Source organism: Diorhabda carinulata, chromosome 5, assembly GCF_026250575.1.
Source record: "Diorhabda carinulata isolate Delta chromosome 5, icDioCari1.1, whole genome shotgun sequence".
NCBI lineage: Eukaryota > Metazoa > Arthropoda > Insecta > Coleoptera > Chrysomelidae > Diorhabda > Diorhabda carinulata.
Genome location: NC_079464.1, coordinates 18,416,629 through 18,441,032, shown reverse-complemented (window position 1 = coordinate 18,441,032; position 24,404 = coordinate 18,416,629). Strand labels below are relative to the sequence as shown.

General features: G+C 31.3%; 1 protein-coding gene across 1 annotated transcript in view; it reads right to left on the bottom strand.

Moving 5' to 3' along the window:
- Positions 1 to 24,404, bottom strand: part of LOC130894050 (uncharacterized) — a 141,721-nt gene that overhangs the window by 115,407 nt on the left and 1,910 nt on the right. Inside the window, exon 2 of the mRNA XM_057800587.1 lies at positions 10,259 to 10,376. The gene's annotated coding sequence lies outside the window, so the exon portion shown is untranslated. The remainder of the gene's footprint in view (positions 1 to 10,258; positions 10,377 to 24,404) is intronic.

The following is a 24,404-nucleotide window of genomic DNA, read 5'->3' as shown; positions in this document are numbered from 1 at the left end:
AGTTGCATATATATGAAATTAGCTCAAGTATAGTAGTATATTGGGCAAACTAAGAGATCCGTTATTGTCAGGTTTAAAGCGCACATTTGAAATACGAACCAATTATTTACAGCTCACTCGATAGAAATGAAGATGTGACGATTCCCGCCAAGAAGATTTTTCCTGCTGGAATTAATTTGAAGTTGATTGGTGGAGAACTTAGTTGAAAACAGGTAAATTAAGGGATTAGATTTTACTTTATTTTCAGCTAAACGCGCGACATTGAAAACGTAAATGTTGGTGTAAAGTTTTATTCAACTCGTTTTTTTTTGTATAAATATGGAATTCATAACTTTGGATTCTAGTCAACCATATTTTCTCGTTGATTTCCATTATTTTCTTTATTCCGAACATATTTCATTTATTTATTTTTCTAATAAAAACAACACGTTATCTTCACAATTCACGCCACAAGCTTAACAAATATTATGTTGAATAAATTTGTTTAGGGAAACTCATACATATATGTTAATATGAAAATCGATTGAAAAACAAAAGTGTCAGTCTCTTTTTCATAAAAACGTTATATCTATGGACGAGACGTCGTTCATCGTAAGCGACAGTCATTTTAATAATTCTCTCAAAATATTTGATCTGAATCGACTCTTATACAGGGTGTTCCCCGTAAAAAATCAATACAAAGCGGAGGCGTATACGGTAGCCAAAAATATTACGAATGGGAGCAATTTTAAATTAAAAATTCCAAATTTTAAGACTGCGCATTAAGTGATGGTAGATAAATAGCGATCAAACCATTCTTGTGGGTCGATTAAAGGTAACCTAATCTAAAAATTTAGCTCAAAATATGACAAATGACAATGAAATTGTTGAACTTGTAGCCAACTCTTGACAAAGTTTTATGAACAATAACGAAAAGTTTAGGACATAAATCCATGGTATAAAAACAAAATGTTTCAATCAACTGATAGATAGAAATATTGTGAAATTTTAAGGTTAGGTACCCCTTAATTAACCAAAATAGTTCACCGCTTTTCAGAGTATACAAAATTTGGTATCTTCAAAATCAAAAGGTTGCAAAGAAATTAGTTTTTTTTTGTGCTTGGGCTCAACTTTTTTGTCAAATAACTCCTCATGGATGCAACTAAGTAAAAAAAGTAAATGCTTCCAATCGTTATATTTTGGGCCGTCTTATACGCCTCTACTCTGTATTGGACATCCTATATAATCTAAAGAATCTTTATATAGTATATTTTATCTTTATTAATAAAAAGTATCAAAAAATTTCGATCGCTAAACCGATATATCGGAACGATTTTTAAAGATATTTCCGTGTAGGTCAGATCTGGACTATACAGTGGATGAGAAAGCTATTCGAAGTTTAATTTAACAATCTTTGCCATTGACTTGTTAATCGGTGCATTCTCTTGGTTTCTTCTTCGACAAATGAGGCCGTTTTTTCTTGATTTTTGCATTCAAATGATTCAATAACTCTATGTAGTATTTGCTATTGATTTTCTCTCCATTTTGGACATAATGGATGAACAATATTCCATGCATATCCCAAAGTACTGAAACTATAACCTTCCCAAATGACTGTTGTGTATTTGGACGATGATGATGATCGTTTTGATTTTGGAATGAAGTGATGGATCCATGTCACTTATCGACGCAAAAAATCTGATTTATCACGTGTGAAAATGTCCAAACATTGATCTGAATCATCAACACGTTGTTGTTTTTAATAGACTGTAAGTAAACGTGACACGCACTTTGAAATAAGTTTCTCATGGTTAAATTCATGCACAATTTCAAACACATCACCTTCTGATATCTTTAAGGTCTCAGCAATCTCATGCAATTCCAATTTACGATTAGATATAAGCAATTTGTGTTTTTTTATGTTTTCTCATCTCAATTGGTCAACCACAACGTTCACCATCATCGGTGTCTGTACGACCACGTTTAAATTCAGCAAACCAATAAAAAACGGTTCTATTCGATCGAGCAGAGTCTGGATAACACTTTTGAAGCCATTGTTGAGATTGTGCAGTATTTTTTGTATCAAGAAGCAATGATAAATTAACACAAGAAATTTTTTGGAAAATAAAAAAGTAGCTTCACTTAAATGGTTGTCAGTTTTTTCTGACTAATCTAATAATTGGTACTTCGTAAATGTCATTTAGATTTGACAAATAGCAGCGCCATCTGCGTGTCAGTGAGACGACTGTTATATTTTGAAATCTGACTGGAATAGAGGGCGCTAGTTACACGGCATTATATCTTGAATAACTTTCATAAATATCATATTAGTTATCTTAATCCCATAAAAGTTAAATTTAAACTGAATTATTGCCCTTTCCAATGACATTTAGGTCGTAGCTTCTTTGTTAACGTTCGAGACAAACTCGGATATTTGTTAGTCATTGAAAGCGGTTTATATTTGAAAGGAAACAGTCAATAAGGTAGGGAGAGAAATGGAAAGCCTTCACTATAGTATACAGAAGTTACCAAAGTCGCGAAAAGCTTTTAACTGCAAAAGACGATGCGTAATTTGATAATGTGGTGAACTGACAGTTTAACTTCGTAAAAGGAAAACAGAAAATACATCAATATTGTTGAATTTAATAATAGATCGATAAAGAAATTACATATTGAGGTAAATTGTAACATTCTATAACATAGTGTTAATTACGTAGGGAAAAAATTTAGTTGGTTAGCCTGCAACTTATCAAATAAAAACAAGTAAAAATCTGTCATAATTTTTCAGCACCTTACACACTTCCTGAGTCCACGAAGAATATTTCTTAGGAATAATATTCCAAGATTTTACCTTATAGTACGTTAAAAGTAAAGAAACGAGGGGTTGTATGAGAAATTTTCTTTTATATCGTAAGTAATCGAGAGGAGTCAAATTTGGCGATCTAGCCGGCCTTTTGATCGTTCCAAGTCTTCCAATCCACCAATTGAAAAAACCTTGTTTGAATTATTTCCAACTGTACGTGCAAAATGCAGTAGAGCTGCGTCTTGTTGGAAGTAAATAGATCGATCTATCTCATTTGGAAGAATAACATCAGAAAAAAGTTCTGTGAAACCGTAGGAGCAGAAACATGGACATTAAATGTGGATACCATGAACAGACTCGAGGCTTTTTAAAGTGGATTTTCAGTAGACTACCAAAAATTTACTTTACTTACAACAATAAAGAGAAGAAAGGCCATTTATCTGGCCCACAAATACCTTGACAACAGGTATGATATACTGAAATTGAGAAAAGAAGGAGAAATCGAAGGAAAACGTGAACCTGGTCGCAGACAACATTCATGGTTAGAAAACATATGCGATTGGACTGGTATGAATTTTAATTTGCACCACTCAGGAGCGAAAATGTCATTTAATAGAGATGGCACCTGAAGAAGAAGTATTATACCAGCCCAAACGTTCACTTTTTAAGATATTGATATTTGTTTGTTAACCGTTTCGTTTAAATGAAACGTCGCTTCATCAGAAAAATTTTTTTTATATATTAGCTGCAAATCTATTCGTTCTGTCCTTTATCAATCCACAGAATTCTTGTTTTCTATGAGAATCATCTTCATTAAATTCTTTAACCAACTGAACTTAGTAGAGGTAGTATTTTTTTATATGTAAAACACTCAAAATAGATGATTTACTTAGATCCTTGTCGGCGGCAAGTTCTCGAGTTGTCTTAAGCGGACTTTCTTCAATCTCCAGAAGTACATCCAACTTGTGTTCATCATTTTTCAACGTTTTTACCTGGTTTTACAATATTGTTTACATGTCCAGTTCCACGAAACTTGTTTTCATTTTCACAAACCTCCCTTTGAGTTTTTGTTTAATTACCACAACCAATCATAATTAGAATGTCTTCTCTTTGAGTCTCGGACTCTTTTAGTAACTTCAAACACCTAAATGACAGTAGCCTACTAGATTTATATCAATGATTTATTTGGCTTTTCGACTAATATTTTAGTATCTTCAAAGATTTTTTAACAGTAATAATAATGTTAGTTTTGTTAACTGAAATAACACGTCATACGATTAAAACCAGTTTTTTTAATCCTAATATACCTTCTGATACTAAACAGTTTCCTCACCAACGACGTGATAACCCGTCACAATTAATTAAGGTAGATTAATATCAACATATATATGTCATACTTTATCGTAATCGCCCAGACTTTCATGGTTTTAATATCTAAATTGACACGTTTAACACCGTCGAATGTTGTTTGCTCGTTCATAAAATATTACATCGCTCACAGCTCGTAGCTCCTTTAATATTCGCGCTGACAAAAATGATTCTGTATATAATTTTGTGCAATCCACCGATTGATTGGAAAATCTGATTGTGAAAGCTTTTTAACTGGACCATCCGAACGGAAAGCCACACTGAAAACGAGTTTTTATTATCAGTTTAGGATTGAAAATGAAAATAAAAAGTATTTTTCATCATGAATAGGTTATTTTATCTTTCGTCTTCTATTTGATTATAGACAGAAAAACATTTTTCAAGGGACTTAGAGTATATAAGTTTGATATCGACCATCCTTGTTATTATATTTTCATTTCTATCGTTTCGATTTGCCAAACTCACGAACTTATGATCCAAAATAGTGTTTAACGTTCCCGGTTTTTTTTGCGAAATTTTGAATCAACAATACGAAATTTTTTCAAAAGACATTGGCATTGATTCTTGATTGTTTCGTTTATTGATTGGATTCGTTGATTGATTCACTCGTTGATTGGTTAATTCTTTGAATGATTGATTACTTAGTTAGTTGATTAGCTCATATATCGATTTGTTTCGTTAATTATTCATTCGATTCGTTGATTGATTAATTCTTCAGTTGATAGATTCATCCTTGATTGATTCATTCGCTCAATGAATTGATCGATTTATTTGTTGATTGATTGATTTTATACGTAGATTTATTCTTTCGTTCATTCATTAATTCATTGATAGGTTTATTATTTGATAGATATATCTATAAAATCGTTAATCGATTCAATTTGATAGATTGATCGATGTATTCAGTGATTCATTTGATTCGTTAATTGATTGTTTCTATTGGTGATTGATTGTTTCATTAAATGATTGTGTCATTGATCGATTTTTTCGTTGTTTGATTCGATTGGTTGATTGAATCGATCGGTTGATTGATAGGTTGATTCATTGATGTATTGATCAATTCATACGTTGATCTATTCGACTAGTTAATTGATTGGTTTCTTCGTTGATCAACTTTTTCCGTGATTGATTCGATTCGTTGATTGATTCGATTCGTTGTTTGGTCAATACTTTGATTGATTGATTACTTATTTAGTTCATATATCGATTTGTTTCGTTGATTATTCATTTGATTCGTTGATTGATTTATTCATTCGTTGATCGATTTATTTGTTGATTGGTTTATTAGTTGATTATTTGATAGAAATATCGATAAATTCTTTGATTGACTCGATTCGTTAATTGATTGATTTTTTCATTGAGTGATTGTTTCATTGATAGATTTATTCGTTGTTTAATTGATTCGATTGATTGAATGATTGATCAATCGTTAATTGGTTAATTCGTTGATTGATTCATCGTTTGAATGATTGATTCCTTGATGGATTGATCAATTCATACGTTGATCTATTCGACTACTTAATTGATTGGTTTCTTCGTTAATCGATTGTTTCGTTGATTAATTCGATTCATTGATTGAACCGTTGATCGGTTGATTGTTTAGTTAAATGCTTGATTTGTTGATTGATTGATTGAGCGGTAGATAGAATCATCGATTTTTTGAGTGATTGATTCGATTAATCAATTGATTTGTTTTTCATTGAGTGATTGTTTCATTGATCGATTTATTCTTTGATTGATTGGTTCGATTGGTTGATTGAATCTTTATTTAATTAGTTAATTCGTCGATAGAATGATTTTTTGTTAATTGATTTGATTCTTTTGTTGATCGATTGTTCCATTGTTTTTTTGTTTGATTGACTCTTTTATTGATTCATTCGTTGATTGAATATGTCGTTGTTCGATTAATTCTATTATTTGATGAATTCTTTCGTTGATAGATTGATCCGATTTGTTTATTGAATCTTTCGTTAATTGATTGATTGATGGCTGATTAAGTGTTAGTTTGATCGATTTATACGTTGATTGATTCGATTTGTGATTTGATTTATTCATTAATTACTTGATTGTTCGATTAATTAATTGATAAATTGATCGATTTATTAGTGTCTTGATTCGATTCGTTAATCAACTTATTCTTTCGTTGTTTTTGTTGTTTTATCGAGTTTTTATTAGTTTATTCATTGATCGAATGTGTCGTTAATCGATTGATCCGACGATTCTTTGATTGAATCATTCGTTGATTCGTCAAGTGATTGATTAGTTAGTTGGTTAATTGGTTGATAGATTATTTGATTCATTTATTCTATGATTCGTTAATCAATTCCATTCGTTGCTTGGTTTATCCATCCATGCCTTGATTTTTTGATAGATTATTTCGTTGATCGATTGATCGGTGGAATCGTTGATTGATTACTTGGTTATATTGATTCGTGCCGTTGATTGTTACTATATTTTTAAATTATTGAATCTATGTGACAAAAATTAATTTATTATAACCTACTATTCCGAAAATAGTTATTTTTGATTCCCTTATTGAAACTAAAACCAGGCTAGATGTCGTTTATCACAAATTTCCATTATCTTTGGAAAGATACCGTTTTTTATTACCCTCGAACAATTATTAATAAGAACGTTAATTACCAAAAATAGTTTAGCAAACATAATGAATGATGCGAAAATATTTGAAATATTCGGGGAAGAAAGCTGCAGTATAGAACTGAACTAGCAGAACACGCAATACCTTTTTGTAATGATTTCCGACTTAGATAATGTATTACAACACGACATCGAATTTCCTTATCCATTTACGATTTATCGACGTTGTTTATAAATATTCAGCACTCCTTTAGAGATCGATATGCATAATCTAATCCGTTGGGTTAATTAACACATTATAATATATATCTAACAATTTTTTTTCATAGTTTATTTCAATGGATCCGCCGAAAAACTTCATCGACTCAGTTCAGAGTAATATGAATTTATTGGAATTAAATTTAAACAAAATTATTATTGAGAATTAAGTACTTAAAGACGGTTGTTGAATTTTCAATAATACTAATAGTGTGTTTGAAAGTCAAGATAAGTAAGAATTTTCTACACGACCCTCGTATTTGTGATTTTGTCGAAAACACCGGGGTGAACGCCCTTGCATTACAAATCTACGGTTATAAATTGAATTTAAACGACGTTCGAAATGTATGTTCTGTTATATAGAAACGTCGCAAATGATTTAACTGCATTAACGAAATGATAATTTATGCATAAAAAGTTGTCCGGGAGGTAAAAGGGTTAACTGACATATTACAAATTGACTCCATTTTCTAATGTCAAGCGAGAAACACGTGATATTTGTATCAATCATAATTAATTTGAAAAATTGAATTTTATAATTATTTTTTAACTGCAATTTGATGGTCAACTGAAACATTCGAATTCATGAAGAGTTTTATAACATTAGGTTGTGAATAGTAAATACAATTTGTCCTGTTCTCCTGAAAAGATACATGAACGAGTTTTACGTTTAAGAGGATGGCGACGACATTTTTAGTGATTTGTTTACTGAACTTGATGATAAATGAGAAACTAAATACGATTAACACTGAATAGACAGGAAAATCGAGTCTTGAAAGCTGGTGAAACTTTACGATGTTGTCAAATCAACATACTTGTCATTGTTTTGATTGATTTCTAAAGCGTTAGAATGTGAATGTTGTAATTCTAAAGTTAAGTCAAAAAAAATTGGCGGAAATAAGCCAGTTATTATAATTTACCTTCCACACACTTAAATGAGAAGCTTCTGACATTTTATGTATCTTACGATTTTCTAAATTTATTATACGGCACACGTTTTAGATTACTAAAGTTCAAACTTCCATTAACGCGTTCGGTATGTGAAGTTTGGAAGTTATGAAGTTAGGTTTATTTGAATTGCTTTACTTGAAACTTAGATAAACTAGGAAATTCTGAAACCGAATTTATTGCTATTTATTTGTTAATGACACCCCTTTATACTTTATAATAATGTGTAAACTAATTTCCAAGCGAGAGTTTTTATTTTTCACGTGAAAAGCAAGCACACGAGTGGTGCCTTCGACTGGATATTCATCTTGAACTTCAGTAGATTGTAGTGTAGAGTGTAGAGCCACGTCAGCTTGTCGTGAATGTCTTGCAAAGTCGGCGACTCTTCTTTTAGCTCTCCAAGTTCCTGTTAAACTCTGAATCGCTTGTAAGTCGAACTGTTCTCTTCTATATTGAGTCTAGCATCTTCAGGTTATGCTTGAAGGTGGAGCTCCAAATAGCCGAGCTATATTTTAAAGATGGACGAATCTGGGATTTGTGGATAATTAGAAGCTTTTTGGTTCTAAAGAAGACTCCAAGCTGAATTGAGTATTGAAAATAATAAGAAACTCGTCTAGTTTGATGTAACTAAATGATTTTTTTTCAAACAAAATATCTGAAAGATGAGTGAGAAAAGATTTTTATAAATTAGAATTCTTTTAAAGGAAAGTACTGGCTTTTACATCGGATATTGTTGAGCTAGGAGCTACTTCGTTCTTTTGAACTAGATTCGATTATTTATTGATCAAAATGTATAAGCATTTATCCAACAATTAGCAGAGACGTTTCTCAAACAGCTTGGATTTCGATGAAAAACAAGAAAACGACTTTCCAGCATCTTTATGATGTTCCAGTGAATAGAATCTGATAGAATTGATTGGCTATTACATCGAATATTGTTGATCTAGGAGCTACTTCGTTCTTTTGAACTAGACTCGATTATTTATTCATCAAATTTTTGCGAATAAAGGCTCAAAACATAATAGTTGCCAAAACTAAATATGAGTAAAAATTGATCAACATGTACAAGCATTCGTCCAACAGTTAGCTTGCAAAACTAGCTAAGATTTCGAAGAAAAACATGGACTTTTCAGGATCTTCACGATGGATAGAATCAATTCCCAAACGAAAATTTCGGTACTTGATTGAGAAAATCTATTCTTTGAATTGACTTGCAATCTTTCCCATGCAATAATTTTGGAAAATAAATTCTAACGCTCTTAATTAGTACATTTAAATCAGAAAATTCACATCTAGTATCTTCGCCTACACTATTAAATCCATAAACAAGTCACGTAAACTAAATTTGCTAAAATTATTTCCAGTTGTTGCCCAACTTCAACCAGCGACATCTACATAAAAAAATCGGTAGTTTCGTTCACAAGGAATCTTCATTTTCATATCTGTCAAAGTATAACCTCAATAAATCGAGTTTCTTTGGGGCAGATAGTTTTTAAACTCAACATTGGGACGATTAGAACGCGACATAAGTTGTTGAGATTATTTACCTTCAGTCCAGACGAGACGTCTGCTATCATTGACTAAAAACTAATTTTTCCTCAGTTCCACCAGGATCTAATAGATAGTAACCTAGTAATAAAAAAAATGGGTACTGGGATACTAAGCAGTACCATCTGACAACTCTTAGGATACTTAATATATTGATTGATATGAATGTTCTGATTTCTGCTCGGAAAATCTACTATCATGTTAAAATTCTGAACATGATGTTCCATAGAACAGGAGAGAAAAGTGGTACTTGAGGATCCTATGGGTAAATAAGGAGAAGTTTATAATGAGAAAAACTTCTATGAAGTATTTTCTTTTTAACAAGATTGCTTTTTATGTGATACTGACAAGTTGTTTGTAGGATATTGATTTACATCAACAACATAGATGGGATTTTGTATTGATTCATCGCCATCTTATCCAAATTACCTCACGGGTTAACGTTATTAAGAAATTATGCCTCTAGTTTGTCGAAAATAGTTTTTCCCACCCATGCAAAGCTAGCTTCGACCCGACTCCATCCAGATATTTTTCTTCTAGTTTCATTTTTGTATAAAACATAATTCAATACATTCCACAATGGTAAATCATTTTTATAAATCTATTATTTTTTTTTTGTGTCCCTGTATTAAAAATTTCAAACTAATCTCAATAAAAAGTAACAAGTTCACGCCCTTAAGATCATATACATCAACTTAATTCTGTTTTTATTATGAGGCATAACTGTGAGTGTCAACAGTAAAAAGTAATACTCACGTTTTCTTGGTGTTGGTGCAAAGGGGATGTTTGGCTTTCTGTGGGTGTTGATCTCTGTCGCAGTCGGGCGAGGGCTGTTCTCAACCCCTCCGTTATAAAATTTCTCTCGCCATCGCCTCTGTAATACATAAAAAAAACTTTTACGAAATAAATCACGTGACTCTTTGTACCAATGTAATACACCAGTATTGAATGCGGAATTCCCAAAGTCACTCACAACTTTCAATAACAAATAATTGCCTTTTCGCTTCTTTTCAAATATGGAATTACAGACGCCTTGCACGGAAGGTATCAATTTAAGTTTTGAAACGTGCCATCGCTACCAATCATTACAACGAACTTAATTGATTTGATTACTACCAGATCGTTTCAAACGTACAGGGTTTGGTCAATTTCAATTTCATTACTCAGATCGTTACCACCAGGTGGAAAAAATAATCCTATACTGAATCGAAAGCTTTCTATGGTATAAGAAAGTACACCCACACAAACAAGTTGTAGGGAAAATAAAGTATCTGAAATAAAATTACTTTGGAAACAATCGGATCATTTCCAAAAGTTCTAAACCTTTTTTCTGGCTCTTTTATAGTGTAAGAAAGTAGCTGATTTTACTGAATTTATAAGAAATTCTTAAGTGTATGGAAAATGAAGTAACTCCTTTTAATAATGCTGGAAATACAAGGCGAGATTTCCAAGAAAATTTGTACTGAAAACGAGATTCAATGGAATTGACGATTTTTAGCACTAGGTAGGGTGAAATTCGATCAGAAATAACATGAAGTAATCCTCTACAAGCAGTAACTGATAAGGTTTAAGAACGCGTCTCCACCCTGGCGCCGGTCCTGTTTAGACGTAGTGGAATTCAAAAATTAACACACTTTTTATAGACCGCGGAATCCGTTTGATGTTTGATCTTTTCAATAATTCCCTGGAGAGTCTAATTCCTTTAGTAAATACTTTTGAATATTGAATTTTGAATTCTATGAGATTCAAAAATTTTTTACAAGCGTTAAAATATAGCCCAGTTTAGTTCAATTTATAATAAATAGTCGTAGTAAACAAGTAAACAGAACGATCAAGCAAAGTAATCAAAGAATTTAAATAAATTAATTAAGTGATAGGGATAAGGGAATTATTATAAGTTAGTTACGTATATGTGTAGTGTTTAATAAATTGAGAACGTAAGAGATAATTTTTATTAATACACAGTTTGAAAAGTTTTTCTCCCTATTCTATTTTCCTTTTTATCAAGCTGTTATCTTTTCATTGTCTTTCCAGTCTCTAAGTATTTTATATTAGTTCCATGTCAAAATCAAATGATTTAATAAAAATATTTTTCCTGTTTGTCTTGAATATTTCATAATTTCCGCTTCTATGTTTTTACCTTCACTTCATATCCCGTAATTTCCTCTCATGTCCTTCTATCGTCGTATAATCCTTCAATGGTTCTTCTCCAGTCGTTCTTTACATGTCATCTGCCTTCCTCATTTACTTTTATATATGTTTTTGATCTCTTATTCTTATTTATCTTCCTCCCATTGTTCCCCCATATTCCAAAAGTTTTTCTTATTATTTTTATAGTTGTTTGCGCTAATTTTTCGTGGATTTGTGCTTTTTTGATCCTTCTTGACTTTGTTTCTTATGATTTTGTCTACCTAATTATTTTCTTTGTTTTCATCTTTGTGCTTTAACATTTTCCTTCTTCCTTCAGCCCACCATCTGGTTTTGCGTTACATCTCCAATCACTTGTTTCTCTAGCATTAACTTTTGTAGTTATCACTGAATTTACTATTTGTTTCTTCTCGATATTTTTTTCTATTTCCTTACTTATAAATCGAAATTTTTTCATTTCATTTCTTCTTTTCTTTTCCCATCTACAATACTGTTTTCATCAGTCTGCGGTTCGTATCTGTAGGCGCGAAAAATCAATAGAACATTCAAGACATTTTATCTTGAATACGGATGTGATGACAAAAAATTTTACCAAGAAAATATTTTATAGCTTACTATCTATCATAAAGACAAGATCACCTTTATTTAAAATACCCGCTATATCATGAATCGGTTATAATTTGTTATATTTTGATTCAAATAACTTTATTTTGTATTCTATTTGTTATAAGGGACATTTATAAGGATTGGTAGTGGCGAAAACCAGAACATTCATCTTGGAATCGGCTTAAATTTAATTGAATAAATATGTTTTTCTAAAATCCGCAATATATTTACTAATCAATCAGCCCTAGTAAGACGTAAACACTCTAATAACGTTGAAGGGTTATTTATTTCAATAAAACTCTAATCTGTCAGTGTCAATAAGAACACTAGTGTGAAGTTTAAAATACTGATCGATATGTGGGTGATTCCGTTCTAACTGTGATTTTTTGTATTCAAAATTTCAAGATTTTAAAATTTAACTTTTCTAACTTTTTTATGCATATTATTCATCTATTTTACTGTAAAAATTAAACTCTAAGAGGAATTTACTACAACTTCAAAGTATCACGAGCAAGACACAAATGTCGGATTTTGAGTTCCACGGTACTGACTCATTTATCCACGGTACTGACATGGTAACTTAAGATATTAAACAACAAGTGCATCAATTTTCCTCAGTTTGATCATAAACATTAGAATTTATAAGGTAATTAGTTTAAATCATTTGTTACGACAAAAAAAATTAATAATTTATCGGTAAATTCTAGGAATGGACATGACACGGTACTGACATTCAAGTGATGTAGTATAAGTTTTCTTTAAGTGGCAAGTTATATTGTATAAAAATAATGTTTAAATATCTTAAGAATTATTCAATTAACACAAAATTTTTATTAATTGATTATTAATTAATGACTAGTACAAAAAAACAATACAGGACATTGAATATCACAGTTAGAACGGAATCACCCATGTATCCTTATTATAAGATAATATTTTTAGTATAATCGATTATAAAATGTGTACACGAGGTGTCTGTTGTTGTTTTAAAACAACCATATTTGCGAGTTGCCCAAAAATCAAAAGAAACAACGTCAAAATTCAAAATAGCGGGAAAACATTTCAGAGTAACAAGACATATAAACAGCTTCTGAAGTAGACACTCCAACGAAGATGATATGAGATGGAAAATCGTAGGAATTATTATAGTTCTATATCTTGTTTTTTGAAATCTGGTTTTTATCTGGTATCAATACGTAGTTGTCGAATTGTAGTATAGGTAAACAGTGTTTACAATTTATATTGATTCGAGTTCTTCATCATGTAAAAAGTGGAATATCATTAAACAGTTAATGGACATTGTAGTTTCATTCAGAATAATTGACTTGAGTTTTCATTTACATAATTAAACAGACAGCGAATGTATCTTCCACGTTAAGTCAGACCTTTTAATGCTGTTTCTAACATCGTAAATATTTAATGTAATGAGGCACATTAACCTAAAAACATGTCTGCGATCGAAACGTTTCCGTTTAATTATTTACAAAAAGTATTACTTGCCTTTCAAACTTCAAATTCCAATATTCAAAATTGCTTCATGATTGATCCAGAGTATTGTAGACGTTTGAGTTAATAAGGTTAATGTCCTTTCAAGCTCAATATGGTCTATGGAAGACGTAAATCCATGCTAGCGAAAGATCTGGTTGAACCAGAATCAATAATCAAACGAACGGTGCACAAACAATAAGATTACGAGGGTTGCTACTCAAATTTTAAGATTTTTGAAGAATTTTATCTATTCAAATTGATTCACCTCGAAAATATGTTGGTATTGGTACATCTTTGCAGAATTTCTTTAAATCGATACGAGCTTTTTTTGAGCGTTTATCAAATTATGTGAACGTATCTTTTTGACAGCCAAATGTTCATGCAGTTTATCAGTTTACGAACAACCACCTATTTTGAACTCGAGATGGTGCTATTAAAACTGTCAAACTCCATGATGAAAATGTCAGATATGACATATTTATATCAGTGTTGCCATATTTCAAAATTTAAGTAGCGATTCTCGTATTGTAGGTATGCCGGTGCATTATATAAAATACTATTCTGGAAATAATTAAAATATTGAATGTTTCTATAGTTATAAAAAGGAGAAATACAAAAATTTATTGGTTTAGCTCCAAATAAAAAATGAAAACATCCGACTGAGGATAAATGAGATCAGTTAAACGATTTATAAAGATGATACAAACAGAAATTGGATCCCGAAAAAATATGATGGAATATGAAGTATTCACACCTCCAATTCTAATTAAAATTCCAAGTAAACAACAGCGAAAAGATAAATCGAGTGAAACGTATTATAAAAATCAACATTTACATCGTTTTGTTTATTCGCCATGATTTTATTAATATTGATGTGAATAAGGATAAAAATTGGTCTCTATAGAAAAAAAAAAAGACTGAAGAGATTATGTTTATTATTATTTTCCAATTACCTTCATCGTAAAGGACTTTTTTGATGAAGTTCTTATATTTCCGTACCGTTTTAATTTGACATGCAACAATAGAAAACTAAAGAAATGTTTTATTGTCAAAAAATTGTCATAATTTGTATACAAAAGCTAGTAAAAACAAAAAAACAATTAAATATTATTATTAGAAGTCGTTTAAAGATTAGAAGGCACTTTCCAGTGAGTATGCCATCAAATTATTGCCAAATGCGATTTGATTTCAATTGGCAAATGATTGTGCATTTTTTTACATTATAATCTTTGAGCCGTCAACTAATTCAGACCATATATATCTTACTACTTGAAACATTCTTAATTTTGATAAAAACCGGTCAAAACAGCAATTTTGTCTTGTTTTATGAACTAAGCTGGAATTTCTGAAAACGTTTAGAATTTAGAGAACTGAGTTTCAAAGTAACATGTTCAGGGTCATCGATTCAACAAGAAGTTTAAGAAATTGAAATTGTAGTCCATGAAAATTGCTTTGATACCTATCAATATTGTCGAAAATCTTTCTTTCCAGACGTTTGACAGAAAAGAGATGATTTTGCTCTTACAGGCGATCTTGGCGAATTGATTGGATATATTGAAAGCTCCAATCAATATTCTCATGAACTAAAAACTTCGTCCGAAAGGCCAAAAGAAGTAAAATCTTGTAAAATACATCTACTAAGAATAAAAATCCATCAGTTAATGGAAGAGAACAAAATCTCAAGGTCTCCAATGAATAAATTGATTACAAATGTGAAAGAAACATCTAAGAATTGTAAAAATCTTGTTGCTGGTACATTAGGGTATAATAACCCAACCAAAAATACATAAATCTGGGAAGACAATGAGACCTATTGTTCCAAGGAATTTTCGAAACCAATCCATCAAACCTGAGACTTTTTCAACAAAGAATTAGTTAGAGTTTATCAACAAAGTGAATACTACAGGAATTGGAGATGAGGAAGTTTCCATCTTCTTTGATGTAAGCTCATTTGTTGCCAATCCCGCAGATCTTGCAGTATCTTGAGGACTTAATGCGATCTACTAATTTTAGAACAAAATTATTTCCAGTACAACAAGGAATTTTATGGCTGAACTGTTCATGAGTCATATTGAGAAGCAAATCAGTCAAGAGTTTCAATACTTTCCCGGGGTATGGGACAGATATGTGGATGATATTTTCGCCATAATCGCATAAGAAGTATTAGTCAACAGAGCAAGAGATGGTGTGACAATCTGGATCCAGGAGGTTAAAATTGAAGAAGAAACAGGTTTTATACCAACCATACAAAAAAGAAGAGGAAAAAGAAGATCTATAAATGGAAAATAATGGATAGTTACCATTTTTGGATACTTAAATAATTTGGAATAGGTTAGAATCTGATATATTTAGGATAAATACCGCTACGTGCAGATACATCCCGACTGATTCTATTCATTTTATTCAACATAAGATGACGAGTCTCCATTCCCTAGTACATTGTTTTATTCACTTACCATCGAAAGATACAATAAGGAAAAGGATGTATCTGTACTCAACGGTTATGATAAAAATTGATCATCAACCAGTTTTTTCCAAACCCAAAATGAAAAAAAAAAAGAAAAATTTCCTTCGATACTTTTCAATCCTGTTTATACAAAAGGATTGGAAGGAATATTCAACAGAATGGGTTTCAAATTGGTCCAGCAATACATTAAAACAATTTTAGGAAAAGAGTCGTTCATATGAAATTAGCTAGGGTGATTTTGACGGAATGTATATTGGGCAGACTAAGCGATCCGTTAACGTCCGGCTTGAAGAGCACATAGCTCAATTAAAATTCCAGTTATAGTCTTGACATAAGTGTTAATGATGTAAAATTGTTAAAAAATGTATCTAATAATAAATTTTTGGATTCTGACGATGAAATTGAATAGAATTAAATTATATTTGTATTTCAAATGGAAGTGTATATATAATACAAAGCGTGACTTACAAGTATTATCTGTTTTCATTCCTACGTCTCGATTTAAACATAACTTAAATTGTTAAAACTAATGTCTTATTCTATCAAGAGTACAATTTATTGTTTTAATTTCTTTTATTAATTCTTTATTTGTTTATTAACACTTATTGAAATCACTATGTAACATCTATAAACTGTAAGAGCTTGCTAAACGTTGGGTTAAGACTTTATTTATGACTTTCTTTGTATGATTTTCTAATAAACATTGGAATCCGACATTATTCATGAGACACTCTGTATAATTCAAATTATTGTATATGTATATTGCAGGTAAATATTAAATTTTAAATAAGTTTAGCTGTATACAGCTAGATGTGCTCAACGTTTCCAGATAAAGTTAATTGGGAATTTGAAATATGATTAATTTTGGGTTTAATCCATCTAAACTTAGCTTATCCAAATTTCTCTTGATAGAGCTGGAGTTGTAATGAGAATAAACGAAACAGAACCCGGTTAATTTCGAATTATATATTTTCGTTGGTAATAATAAATTTTCGAAATTTATAAATTGAAACATTTATTTGTTGATATTAGACAAATTATGACATATAATCGCAAAGAAATCTGTCAATTTCTTATGTTTTGATTTTGAATTATTCAACTCCCTTTTTTGAAAACTGTAAATCACCATCCATTTTTCACAACAATCCGACAATTGATTCAGAAGATTTGGAGATCGGACATTGAGGGGGATGTCTGGAGCTTTGACTTTTACCTATGGGTGGCAATATATAATACATAGAGATTATTGGTTCCCAAACTTTTTTGTTTCATAGATCGCTCTAAAAATCTTGCTGGATTCGGTGGAGTTGTATGATGATTAGATCTATATATGGAAATTTGCGTTGTAAGTTTCAACGACGAATTAACAGTTTTCGAAAATAGTAAAGGCTGGAATTTATTGCTTAATTAAATGAATTATTTGATAATAAAATTTTCGATTAAATGTAGTTGATTGATGGACAACAAATTATTAATATTTGTCTCGAGCTTTCTGAGGAATAATCGCAAATCTTCCCATTCTAAGATATTCAATCTGCTCATTTTTTTTTGCTAAAAGGCACTAAAACTTTTTCGACAAGATATAATGAAAAAAACGCGATTAGATCAATGTAAATTAACTTCAAAGTCTTCTTTGGTGAAGAATATAAATCACTGTATAGTTACTTGGTTTGAAATTATCTCTTTTTATAATCACTAGCCATTTATTCGTAAGGTCGGGGTCTTTTGGTATTGTGATCATTTTTGATTGCAATAATTCGTAAATATATCAGTTTTTATTGGGAGGAAAAGAATTTATATTGACGTTAATATCTTACTTGAAAAATTACAGTTTATGACATAATATAATTGTATAATCTTTGAACCTCAAACTTGTACTTAAAAAAACCTTGTTATACCCATGTAAGAGCTCCCATATTTGAACAAAAGGGCTTAGCTTGGGCTAACTTTGGCAAACCAATAATGATCCAAGCCAGACTAAACTCTGGGTATTCCGAGCTCGGCCATTTTATAGTCAACCAGGCTTTGCAGAACTTTGATAACTATATAAAGTTTTGTTGTAATATCTTATCCATAATAGATATCTCAACATTAAAAGTGATAAATTCTCATGCATAAAAGACAATAAAAAATAGTATCATTTCTTTATATATTTAAGGCCTGGTCCAGGCTTGCAAACCAAGCGACGGAACGGCTTCCAACTAGGACTAGAGTTGTACATACTTGGCTCAAGTCTGGACCTATATTGAGCCCGTTATAAAAACCTATATGGGTAATTATCACTATCACAAAACAAAATGGGTGGCAAATAATAAGACTCTAACAATCCACAGTCTAAATTTTCGAGCTTATTAACAATTGATTTTCTAATTGAACATAAAGTCATCGGAAATGAGATAATTTGTCTATAGTGTGATTAGGTTAGGCTATATATGTGAAGATATAATTTATCAGAATGATCTTTTCTACAAAATACTAAATTTTCAGTCATCGGAGCTGTGAAGTGGTTGATTGTCGCAGTACCTTCCACTACAAACAACGCAAAACAGTTTTTCTGGAGCCACATGCTGCACCCACTCCCTGTTTTACAATACGTTCATTAATGCTGCAGTTTTCGTCATTTTGAGCGGTCTTGTAATAAGCTGAGTTGTCTTTAGAAGCTAATGCTATAAAACGCTTGTTTTTGACAGCTTTAGCACCATACGTGGTGAGAATACAAGTAGTTTCTAATTATTATTAAAAATTTCAATAAAACTATTTTTTCTCTTAATATAAAAAACATCCAGTGAATGCATGATTGAAAAAATATGATTTTTGATAATATTTGGATATTTTATTAACATGGTTTTTGTTGAATAAACTCGATGAAACATATTATTTACTAGTTTAAAGGAAAATATTTCTTCATCATCATCAATATTACTAAAACTAATAACCTCTGCTACAACGACAACATCATGGAAGGAACTATCAAGAGCTGAATTGAACCATCTGCATCGCTTTCTGTTTAACTTTAATCAATATTATTTACAGCCAATTTCGAACCTAAAAGATTTATAACTATTTTTATTTTATTTATATTCAGAGACATATTTTCTTCGAACAAATAATCGATTGAAGTATTACTTTTATATTTGCGATTTCTTCTAGACGCGGTAGTTTAATCCATTAAAAATAACTTTGACGTTAGTTCTATAGGTTATTAAGTAAATATTTGATATACTGTTAAAGAAACAGGGATTAGAAAGCCAGACAGTATTTAAAATATTGACGAATTTCATCATCTTTCTAAAAAAGCATAAACGTTGGATCTTCAGCTATTTCACTATTATCAACTTTAAATCTACTGTTGATTCTCAATAATGATTCAGTTGTATCTTTTATTGTCATTTTTATTTCTTTGAAGTATAAACCTCCCATTTTTTTTTCTTAAATTGATTCCTATATCAAATGCTTTATAACAATCAATAGTTTCCTAACCACCTGTGGAAATTGCTTCCTGTACATTTGCAAAGGGGTTGTGAATATTGAAAAATTCTCCAATTTTATTAACTGCTGAAGAATTTTCATTTATTCTGTTATCTTCCATTCCACGTCTGTTGCTCTTAACCATTTCAAGACAAAACTTGGTGTTGCTCCACGTTTGAAGGAACTACCCTCCATTTTCATGGAAAACTTGTCCTATTATTTGATCAGTTTTTTTCAAAGGAAACCACGTAGAAACTGCTTAAAGAATGCGCATATTGTTTAAGCAATACAAACAATTAATTCCCTCCTTTCAAAAGGTTTCTGATGTTGATTAATATAAAAAAACGATAATTAGTTACGAGAATAACTAATTAAGAATATAAAAAATACTTTTCAATACTTTAAGATGCTTCAATGTGTCTGTATCTCATGTCGTGCTTATTATTTTGTCAAACTTACAAAGCACATCACATTTTATAAACTTTTGAAGTGAATTTTACTACACTAATTTATTGGTTTACAATTTACTATGAAGTGAAGTAGTGTCATGTTTTTTTTATTTTAATTAACGTGTCTCGACAACTAAGATCATTTACACCTGGTACAGTTATGATATAATTATTAACTATGACACCTTATCATTGATATTCCTTGTATATTGGAGTATTTTGGACAACTTGTTAGTACGTGGTTGATTGTCAGTGTTGACATATGGGAGAATCAAAAGCGGAAGTCGATGGACCGTTTATTTCACGGTGCAGCTTGATCTGCAAACTTGACATCTAAATGACAGATTCGATTAGATTCGAATGTTCTATCATTTCATTTTCGGTTGTAGACCCAGTTTCTTTAATTTGAATTTAAGACGTGTCTTTACTAATCCTGTTGGTTATTATTATGTTGTGTATTATAGTTAGTTAGTTCATTGCCTTTGTATTAGTTCTTTAGATTGTTGTAACCTGAATAGAAGATGAATTAGATTTCATGTTTGTTCATTATTATTTCGAAAATCTTTATCCGTTTAGTATATTATAAATTGATTTTGTTATTTCTGTACGTTTTACGTAAATTTTGGGTTAAATGGTCTCATTTTTCCAGCCGTGTTGGCGTGATTCTTGGCTTTAACGCGTTTTATAAAACAGAATCATTAATTTAACTTTCCATGGGGAATATTATCTAGCGCATATTTACTTTTTAATTACCATGGGAAGTTGAAACCTATGAGGAACTGATATTTTTACAAATAAAAAAAATAATGCGTGTACATAAATTATTTGTATTTTCACGAAACCCAGGCATTTTAAATAAATATGAAAATTTATAGAATAATTGGAAAAAGGGTTGTCAGCTAATGAAGTGAATAGTCCGGTCAATTTAGATATAAAATAACAAAAATTCACTGAAAGTCAAATATTGGTGAAGACATGGGGTTTACCGTTACTAATAAAGTTTTAAAAATCCCCGTCGATCCTAAATTATTCGGGGTCAAAAGTTAAAATTTGGATTTTATTTTATTTTATCAGAAAAAACCTTGAACCAAAGCTGTAGATCTTAAAATTTTCTATAAAATTGATCCTCATTATTTTTTTTTTCAAAGAATCACTATTCCTGAGATATAACGACTAATATGACTAATATAGGGTGTCGCTAAATTCAACTACCAACATATATAAATACTTATTTGTGTTTTTTTTATATAAACTGAACAAAAAAATCGGACACTTAGATTTAGTCTTATTATAATTATAATTATTCAATTTATAGGTTATTTAAACAAAATCTACGAAAAGTAAATAATTTTTACTAATTATTTACAAATAGAGAGAAAATGATAAATTAACACATTTTTATTAGGTTTTTTAACAATTTATGTAATTCTAATAGCGAATATTAATCCCCCTGATACGGGTCAGACGTCAAAAAAATTAAATTCTGGACGTACTCCACTGGGCATAACATCCCATTCTTCTCGAAGATCAATTTGGAGCTGATTTAAGGAGGATAACGTCTAACACGCCTCCCTAAATTATCCTTCAAATTCTCTATGAGATTCATATCGGGAGATAGTGCAGACCAGTCTAGAACTGTGATTCCCACTGGTTCCAAATATTCGGTAATAATCCTGGTGGTATTATCCTGCATTAAAATGAATTGTTCACGAATAAATTGAGCAAACGGGATCACAGCCTCTAGAAGGACTTCCTCGATGTACCTCCGAGCAGTTACAGCCCCATTATTTATGGAAATCAGTTCGATCCGGGCGTGCAAATTAATTCCATCTCAAACCATAGCTGATCTCCTTTTAAAAGGCCGTGATTCACGAATGGTACATCAAGCAAATCGCTCCACTGGTCATCTCCGGACTCTGTCTTGATCGTCCATTGTGAATACTGATCACGGTCTCTCAACACCGACAGAGTAATGAATTGATCGTCTACTGTCGTTGTTGCTCTTGGTCGCCCACTGCTAGTCCTCTTATCGTAGCTACCAATCTCCTGGAGACGTTGGAGTGCATCGTGAGTGGTAGACTTCGCTACCACATAGTTTCGGCTTCTTCGACCGAGGCATCAGCTCGGGCTATGTCAACATTTGAAAGGACCATTATTCTGGACCAAAATAAAAACAAAACATATCTATTGATCACGGAAATGGTGTACAAATGTGAGAAAAACTTCTTAGAGATGTGACTGTGAAAAAATCGGGCTGCTGTGTTCGAATTGGCAAGGTTAGTCTTGCTCAAATGTGCGGTTGAGTAAAATAGAGGAAAATTCCTGTTATTTTAATGAAGAGATCAATGACTCGGCCACATTTGAACAATCCATGAACATCCAGCAAAAGGAAGATGAAGAAAAAGAAATCAAAGAAGATATGACTGTTGAAGTAGACTTCCAATATTATTAAGGTATCTAAAGAAATCAAAACAATAGTTAATCCAATAATAATGTAATATGACGAGTAGGCCTACAGGGGAAACCCCGGTAAAAAAACGCACCGACTACACATGTCAAGTCATCATGTATAATGTGAATATTTAAATCGCGATATCTCAAGAATAGTACCTCTTAGAAAAAATTATATCGACCATTTTGTAGAGAATTCTACGATCTACAACTTTGGTATGAAGTTTTTTTTTGATAAAACTAACCGTTTTCGAGAAAAATCCAAGAAAACTCAAATCAAAGACTTTGACCTAGAATAACTTTTGTAGCACACATAAAATCTATGGGGATCTTTATTCGTAGTGATAAACCTCAACCAATATTTGGCTTTCTGGGAGTTTCTATTATTTTAAATGCGTATATTGACCGGACTATAGGTAAAAAGAGAACAGTAAATCAAATATTTCGTACAAACTTCACCGTTCTGCCCTGATGCATTTTTGATAATAAGACACTCGATATAAATTTGAAATCAAAGCTGAATTTTCCATCAACATCGTATAAGAAGGTTGTTACGAAGTTTGGTAAAGTTAACTAGCACGCTTGAAGTGTATGTCAGCATAGTTGACAGACAATAAGAACAATTAGCACGCAGACTTCAATTAATCTGTTGTAATCAATTATTTGAACGGTACCTTGAAACTTCCGTACAATTTTCAATGTGGAAATTCGATTAATTGAATGTTTACTCAACAAGGAATATAATTATAACGCACTAGTAGCTTACCAAGTATATCAGAACTTGTAAAATGAAATTAGTTTTAGTCACAATAATGACAATTTTTTCAATAACAGGATTAGTTTCAATTTTTGGCGTACTATGAGCGATTATTTCTTATTTAAGCTATACAAACTTTACAAAGACTGACGATGATGCAATAATTCCCTATGGGATCAGACAAAACACACTGAACGCGCCCAAATAATTAATTTTTGGGTACAATCCAAAATTATGAACCTAATGTTTAAAGGTTTTTGGATAACCAGTTTGAAGGGGATCAACGGAGTGGCCCTAGTCATCTAGGTAATTCAAAAAGTCAAGTTTACGTTCAAAATACAAAACAGGTAATTTGAAATTCGATATTTTGACAGCTCGAATTGTAGTGCTGGATTGATAAAAACTGATTAGATATGATCATATGATCTACAATCATCTTGATCTATGTCAGATAGAGAACGAGACACCGTTTGGAGAATTCCTGTGAGAAATAGTTTTAATTCAAAAGACAAAGCAGGACATTTGAAGGCATCAACAGCTACTTCAGTTCCAAATTCGATATTTTGACAGCTTGAATAGTCATGCTGGGTTTTCCTGACATTTTCAAATACTTATGGCAAATAAATGCTGCTGTTTTATTTAGAAATCACCGTTCTACTTTGCTCCAATAGAACAGCGGCGACGTGTCCAATTATATCGAAAAAACAAACCTCGAAGTGCTTCATGTGCGAACAACTCTTGTTAGATTTGACTCGTCTTGAAATACACATAAATTCGTTTGTTATTTAGTTTCAGGGCCAAGTGCATAGATTCATGATTCGTTTTTAACGATCCGTCTTACAGTCGATTTTGGACGACCTTCACAAAAGTTATCCTGTAGCAGAGTACGACCCCGATTGAATTTGGAAAATCAGCTGAACACTATGCTTCGAGAGGGAGCTTCATCACCAAAAGTCGAAGCGAGTTGATCGGTACTCTGCTGTTGATTTAATCCATGTAGGAAGTTTTTAAAAACAGGTTTAATTCTGTTTTTCGACCAAGATGAATGTGTTAAGTACAAGTACATTT